Source organism: Gossypium arboreum, chromosome 12, assembly GCF_025698485.1.
Source record: "Gossypium arboreum isolate Shixiya-1 chromosome 12, ASM2569848v2, whole genome shotgun sequence".
Taxonomy (NCBI): Eukaryota; Viridiplantae; Streptophyta; class Magnoliopsida; order Malvales; family Malvaceae; genus Gossypium; species Gossypium arboreum.
This window is the reverse complement of record NC_069081.1, coordinates 54,425,435-54,433,349: the sequence shown is the minus strand read 5'-3', so window position 1 is coordinate 54,433,349 and position 7,915 is coordinate 54,425,435. Positions and strand designations below refer to the sequence as shown.

The following is a 7,915-nucleotide window of genomic DNA, read 5'->3' as shown; positions in this document are numbered from 1 at the left end:
GGTTTCTTTTATTATGAATTAGTTCTCAATCAGCAGCTGCTTTATTTCTTCATAAGTCCAACAAGGGTGAAGCGACAACAAGTTTTTAAAAGGTCGAATGAAATTTTAATTTTTAATTTTAAATAATTAAATCAAATTTTTATAATTTTAAAAAAATTAAAATATAATTTTATTTTTACTAATTTAAAATTTTAAAAGAAATTAAGAACATAAATAATAATTTTATATTTTAACAGGAACGGGGGACTGCGAGCCCCCTAAATCTGCTTCTAATGTCCAAGGATATTTAAAATGGCTTCAAAGGTGCAAAATGTTGAACATTTGAATTTTCATCCAGCCACATAACATTACTTGGTATGGAAAGTGTATTATTTCGCGTTTATATTTCATTAACGATTTAACAAATGAGTGATGAAAAAAATAAAATTTTTAAAATTAACTAAAATAAAAATAAAAAGCACTAACAATTAAATACTCAACACGATCTAAATTCACAAACAAATGTAAGCCAACTAGGTTTTCTCTGCGTGGGCCCAAGATTTTTTTCCATTAAATACTTTTTTATAAGATTAAATTATAAAAAAGAAAAAGAAAAAGAAAAAGAAATACATATGTAAGCAAATGTTATTATTATTCAGTTATGGAGCGAATTTTCAGCGTCTATTGAGAAACAGTTTGGAGTATTAAACTGGGTAGATCCTTATTTAGCTCACCCGCAGTGTAAGCAATGCCTCTCAAATCCCCACATTATAAATAAGCCAACTCAACAACAATTTCCCCACTCCACTCCATGCTATAACATCACGTATCATTTTTCTAAGCTTAGTTACTTGAAAAGTTCAAACCATTAACAATGGCAAAATCGCCAGAAGAAGAGCACCCCAAGAAGGCTTTCGGATGGGCAGCCAGAGACACTTCCAGTGTTTTCTCTCCCTTCAAATTTTCCAGAAGGTCTCATTTAAACTTTCAGTTCCCTTGTTTCATCTTCTTCAAAGGGTGTCTGTTCATTTGTTGAATCATAATAATGTGGGATTCGCACTTGCAGGGCAACAGGTGAGAAGGACGTGGCTTACAAGGTACTTTACTGTGGGATATGCCATACTGATCTCCATAACGCCAAGAATGAATAGGGCAGTTCCATTTCCCTATTGTCCTTGGGTGTATATCTCCATTCATTCATGTTATCATCAACTGTTCATTTAACAATATATATGATTAGATTTTTGAACAATTTTTGGTAATGGAAGCAGCCATGAGATTGTTGGTGAAGTGACTGAGGTGGGAAGTGTAGTTCCAATAGGGTCGGAAGCGTGTAAATTATTGTACTAAAAAATCACACAAAGTTCAATTCCCAGGGAAGAGAGGTGGATCACAAGGATCTCTTAAATACCAAGTCTTTCCTTAGTCAGAATATCCCTTCTATAGTAATTTAATAGCACAATTAAATACTACTATTATACCCTCAAATATTGAAAGAAAAATAGGACAAGAAAGAACACACGAGTTTTAACGAGGTTCGGTAAATTATACCTACGTCCTCGGGCACTAACACCAGATGATAACTTTACTATCTCCAAAATATTACAAACAAATAGAATTCCTTAAGAATTCTCAAATGGGAGAAGAGAGAAAACTAAGAGAGAAAGATTGGTTGGGATAGTTGAAATGAAAAATGAGAAGGTCTATTTATAGTTGAAGTTCAGGGACTAACTTGCAAATGGCCTAAAAAATAGGGACCAAAATTGCAATTATCCCATTCAACTTTTCAACATTTGGTGCAACTTGCTTCACCTTTTTAACAAGTTGCTTCCTACCTTTGTTGACTTTTCAACAATCTCCACCTTGAAGATTTGATTAGGATAATCACATCTTCACACACTTCCTTTAACTCCCCAAATTTGATAAAGCTATCTTTTGTAGTGCCTACAAATGCGCTCTCGAGCACCATACACCTGAAGGTGCTCAAATTCTCAGGATGTTAATCAAGTTCAAACAATGATTAAACTTGATTGTTGTTACCACCTTGGTCATCATATCTGCGGATTATCTGCTGTCGGAATCTTCAAGTAGAATTTTCCTTTTCAAAGACTTCCATAAAAAGTGATATCTTACGTCGATATGCTTGGTTCTTGAATGATAGACTTGATTTTTCGCTAAATGAATAGCGCTCTGACTGTGACAATATAGATTAATGTGACTTTGAACAACTCCAAGTCTTTCAACAATCTATTAAGCCAAATAGCCTCCTTAACAGCTTCTGTAACTGCCATATATTCTACCTCTGTAGTAGACACAGCTACTGTAGACTGTAAGGTAGACTTCCAACTCACTGGGGCTTTAGCAAGAGTAAACAGATACCCCGTAGTTGAACGACGTTTATCTAAATCACCAGCAAAGTCAAAATCAACATATCCAACTACAAACTGACCAAGTGCTTCATCCTGCTCAAAAATTAAACCAACATCTATGGTTTTTTGAAGATACCATAGAATCCATTTCACAGCTTGCCAATGTCCTTTTCCAGGATCATGCATATACCTGCTCACAACTCCAACAGCTTGTGAAATGTTAGGCCGCGTACACACCATCGCATACATCAAACTCCCAACTGCATTTGCATATGGGACTTTTTCCATATATTCTCTTTCTTCTTCAGTTTTCGGAGATAATTGAGCACTAAGTTTCAAATGAGAAGCAAGTGGGGTACTTACATGTTTTGTGTTTTCATTTACACCAAAACATTGTAATACCTTTTTCAGATATTGCTTCTGATTCAAACAAAGCTTGCCTCTCTGTCTATCTCTACTTATCTCTATGCCGAGAATCTTCGTGGCCTCACCTAGATCTTTCATCTCGAACTCTTGATTCAACTGAGCCTTCAGCTTATCTATCTCTTTTTGGCTCTTCGAAGCGATTAACATATCATCAACATACAAGAGTAGATAAATGAAAGATCCATCATGCAGCTTCTGCAAATACACACAATTGTCATATTTGCTTCTTGTGTACTTCTGCCTTCTCATAAAGCTATCAAATCGCTTGTACCACTGCCTCGGGGATTGCTTCAATCCATCTAGCGATTTGTTCAACTTACAAACCCAATTTCTACCACCAGCATCTGTGTATCCTTCGGGCTGAGTCATATAGATCTCCTCTTCTAACTCACCATGCAAGAAAGCCGTCTTAACATCAAGTTGAGCTAGCTCCAAATTCAACTGTGCTACCAAGGCCAACAAAATTCTGATGGAGGAATGCTTCACAACAGGGGAAAATACATCATTGTAGTCAATTCCCTCATTCTGAGCGTAGCCTTTAGCTACCAATCTTGCCTTTTAGTGAATATCTTTCTTGCTAGGAGATCCATCTTTCTTTGCGAATACCCACTTGCATCCGATTGCCCTTTTACCTTTCGGTAATTGCGCCAACTCCCAAGTATTGTTCTTCTGGAGAGACTGCATTTCTTCATCCATGGATCTTTTCCATTTGTCACTTTCTAAGCTTTGGATTGCTTCTTGATAAGTGACAGGAATATCATCATCAACAACGGGAAGGGCGTAGGCCACCATATCAGTAAATCGAGTAGGTTTACGAATTTCTCTCCGTGGCCTTGCAACTGCAACTGGTTCTAGTGTACTTAATGGTTCTTGGGTCAGAACCTCTTCAACCTCTAATTCCTCCATTGTGGCTGGAGAATTAGACTTATTAACCGGGCAAATCCCCATCTGCTCAAACTCCACCTGTTTTGGAGTACACTCCACCTGCTGTGGAGTATCGCTTGTCTGAATATCTTTATCTGCTACCTTTTTCAATGTGGCAGATTCATCAAAGGTAACATCTCTACTACAGATCATTTTCTTTGTGCTTAAGCACCAAAGACGAAATCCTTTCACTCCAGAAGTGATTCCCATAAAGAGAGCTTTCTTTGCCCTCGGATCTAGCTTTGATTCCTTCACATGGTAATGCAGTGGATCCAAACACATGTAAGGAATCATAATCTGTAGCCGGTTTTCCAGACCATACCTCTATAGGAGTTTTTCTTTCTAATGCGATGATGGCAAGCGATTAACAAGATGGCGGCGTATGTCACACCTCACCAAAATTGCTTGCCCAACCCAGCATTGGACAACATACATCGAACTTTCTCCAGTAATGTTCGATTCATACGCTTTGCCACTCCATTCTGTTGCGGTGTAACCCTAACTATGAAGTGTCGAACAATACCATACTCTTGGCACACATCGAAGAACGGATCACTTTTATATTCCCCTCCATTGTCCGTCCTAAGCCGCTTAATTTTCTTGCCAGTCTGGTTTTCGATCATAGTTTTCCATTTAAGAAAAACTCCAAGCACTTCATCCTTAGTTCTCATGGTATACACCCAAACTCTTCTGGAAAAGCCATCAACAAAAGTAACAAAGTAGTATTTTCCTCCCAATGAAGGTATCTTGGAAGGCCCCCACACATCTGAGTGAACATATTCCAAAATACCTTTTGTATTATGGATAGCAGTGCCGAATTTCACTCTCTTTTGCTTTCCCAGAACACAATGCTCGCAAAATTTTAATTTGCAAGCCTTTGCACCTTTCAACAATCCTTGCTTTGCGAATTTGCAAGGATTTTTCATTGCATGTCCCAACTTCATATGCCACAACCGCATTGAGTCCAATTCTTTGTTACCTAAGTCGCAGCATTTGCTCCAATAACTGTACTACCTTGGTAGTAATACAAGTTATTTTTCCGATGCCCTTCAATATCACAAGTGCGCCAGATGTCACTTTCAAAATCCCATCTCTCATAGTAACAATGAACCATTGGATTCCAAGGCTCCCAATGAGATGAGATTTTTCTTCAAACCGGCACGCATCAACATCGATCGAACTCTAGTTGATCCATCTTGATTCTTTAATTGGATTGAACCTATCCCAACAGTTTTCTGAGCATTGTCATTGCCCATATAAACAACTCCTCCATTTAGCTCAACTAAATCGAGAACCACTCTGGTTAGGGGACATATGATAGGTACAACCCGAATCCAATATCCACTCATCTGAATGGAACGACGATGATGATGCAACCAGTGATAGTTCAGAGTCACTGGTATCATGCTTTACAACACAAGCATCTACAGCAGCTTTTCCCTTATTCTTCAGCTTTGGACAATTTTTCTTCCAGTGGCCTTTCTCATGACAAAAGGCACATTCATCTTTCCCGAGTCTGGACTTTGACTTTGATCTCCCTTTCTGAGTTTTCTTCTTAGTGTATGAACGACCTCAAACTGCTAAAGCTTCTGTATCTCTGATTAAGTTTTTCTGTTTGTCCTTCTTTCTCTGTTCATAACTGTATAAGGCCGCACAAACTTCGCTCAGAGATATATCACTCCTGCCATGAAGTAGAGCAGTTTCTAGAAACTCAAACTCCTCAAGAAGTGACCCCAACAGCATCAAAGCCAAATCTTCATCTTTGAATATCTCATCCGTATTTAGCAAATTAGTGACTAACTGATTAAATTTGGTGATGTGATCATTCATTGTGGTACCTGGGACGTAAGTGAAGCAAAACAGTCTTTTCTTCAAGTGGAGCTTATTTTGACTGTTTTTCTTCAAAAAAATTTCTTCAAGTGCCCCCCACAACTTATTTGCAGAAGTTTCCTTTGAAAAAGCATACCTCTGCTCTAGAGAAAGGCATGATCGAATTGTGCCACATGCCAACCGATTGATCGCCTTCCAATCTTTCTCCTGTACATCATCTGGTTTCTCTTCATCAATGGCAATGTCTAGACCCTGCTAAAAAAGTGCATCTAGAACCTCACTTTGCCACATACCAAAATGGCCCGTGCCATCAAAGATCTCCACAGCCAATCTTGCATTTGCAATTGTCGATCTTGTCTACATGGACGATGTTGAAGCTCCTACACCGACCGTTTTCTCCATAATCTTTCAATATACCTAAGGAAATCTTTTCTGATGTGGAAGATCAGTTTAAACTGCAACCACAGAGCATACTACGATTAACCTTCGGCTCTTGATACCACTTGTAGTTCCAATAGGGTCGGAAGCGTGTAAATTATTGTACTAAAAAATCACACAAAGTTCAATTCCCAGGGAAGAGAGGTGGATCACAAGGATCTCTTAAATACCAAGTCTTTCCTTAGTCGAATATCCTTCTATAGTAATTTAATAGCACAATTAAATACTACTATTATACCCTCAAATATTGAAAGAAAAATAGGACAAGAAAGAACACAAGAGTTTTAACGAGGTTCGGTAAATTATACCTATGTCCTCGGGCACTAACACCAGATGATAACTTTACTATCTCCAAAATATTACAAACAAATAGAATTCCTTAAGAATTCTCAAATGGGAGAAGAGAGAAAACTAAGAGAGAAAGATTGGTTGGGATAGTTGAAATGAAAAATGAGAAGGTCTATTTATAGTTGAAGTTCAGGGACTAACTTGCAAATGGCCTAAAAAATAGGGACCAAAATTGCAATTATCCCATTCAACTTTTCAACATTCGGTGCAACTTGCTTCACCTTTTTAACAAGTTGCTTCCTACCTTTGTTGACTTTTCAACAGGAAGTAAGGTTCAGAAGTTCAAAGTGGGAGATCGGGTTGGCGTTGGGTGCATGGTCTCCTCCTGCCATTCCTGTGAAAGTTGCAAAGTCAATCTTGAGAATTACTGCCCCAAAATGATACTCACTTATGGGTCCAAGAACCATGATGGTACTATGACATATGGAGGTTACTCTGACACTATGGTTTGTGAGGAAGACTTTATCATCCACATACCTGACAACATGCCTCTTGATGCTGCTGCTCCATTGCTTTGCACTGGGATTACAGTGTATAGTTCAACGAAACATTATGGCCTCGATAAGCCTGGTTTACATGTTGGTATGGTAGGAATGGGTGGACTAGGTCATGTGGTTGTGAAATTTGGCAAGGCAATGGGGATGAAAATTACAGTGATCAGCACCTCTCCTAATAAGAAGGATGAGGCTTTGAAAAACCTTGGTGCTGATTCCTTTTTGGTTAGCCTAGAAGAAGATCAGCTTAAGATTTGACTTTGAATTTGAAAACCAATTTTTGGTTCTTCTCTCAAATCATGTAGTAATGATGAGATTGTTTGTGTGGTAGTTTCTAAATTTGTTAATTGGCGTATTGGCTGCCGTTGGTACATTGGATGGAATCATCGATACAGTATCAACTCAACACCCTATGTTGACATTGTTTCACTTGTTGAAAACTAATGGGAAGCTTATTCTTGTTGGTTTGCCGGAGAAACCACTTGAGATACCTGCCTTTGCTTTGGTCAAAGGTAAGCATCATATTAATGGATCATGGACTGGTCTTGAATTCTCTCTCCATAGAGACATTAAATTGGAGTCATAATTGAGTGTTGGGAGGAAAGTGGTGGGAGGAAGCATGATTGGAGGGATAAAGGAGACTCAAGACATGATTCATTTTGCAGCTAAACACAATGTAAAACCTGACATTGAAGTTATAGCTATGGATTATGTGAATACTGCCATGGAATGCCTTCTCAAATTAGATGTCAAATACCGATTTGTGATCGATATTGCCAACACATTAACGGCCCCTTCTTGAAGTTTTAGCTCCCTGTTACCACAACAGAAAACACCATTCTAAATATTCTTATGTTCCGAATCATTTTATCTTTTTTATATGATATTGAAAAGGCAGATTGCCTTCACGGGACAATTTGAATAAAATAAATTTTGTTCGAGGATGCATAGCTTGCTTTCAAAAAATTCCATGTTTTCATTCTTTACTTAATTGTAAAAAAATAGCCTTTGTAAAAAAGTTACACTCAATTGAACCCTTAATGATAAAACAAAATCAATTAAATTTTTTTATTAATGAAAATCATCATTGGCTGATTTGATCAAAAC

General features: G+C 37.8%; 1 pseudogene; it reads left to right on the top strand.

The window, feature by feature from the left end:
- Window positions 1–717: 717 nt before the first annotated feature.
- Window positions 718–7,610, top strand: LOC108477605 (probable mannitol dehydrogenase; annotated as a pseudogene).
- Window positions 7,611–7,915: the final 305 nt, after the last annotated feature.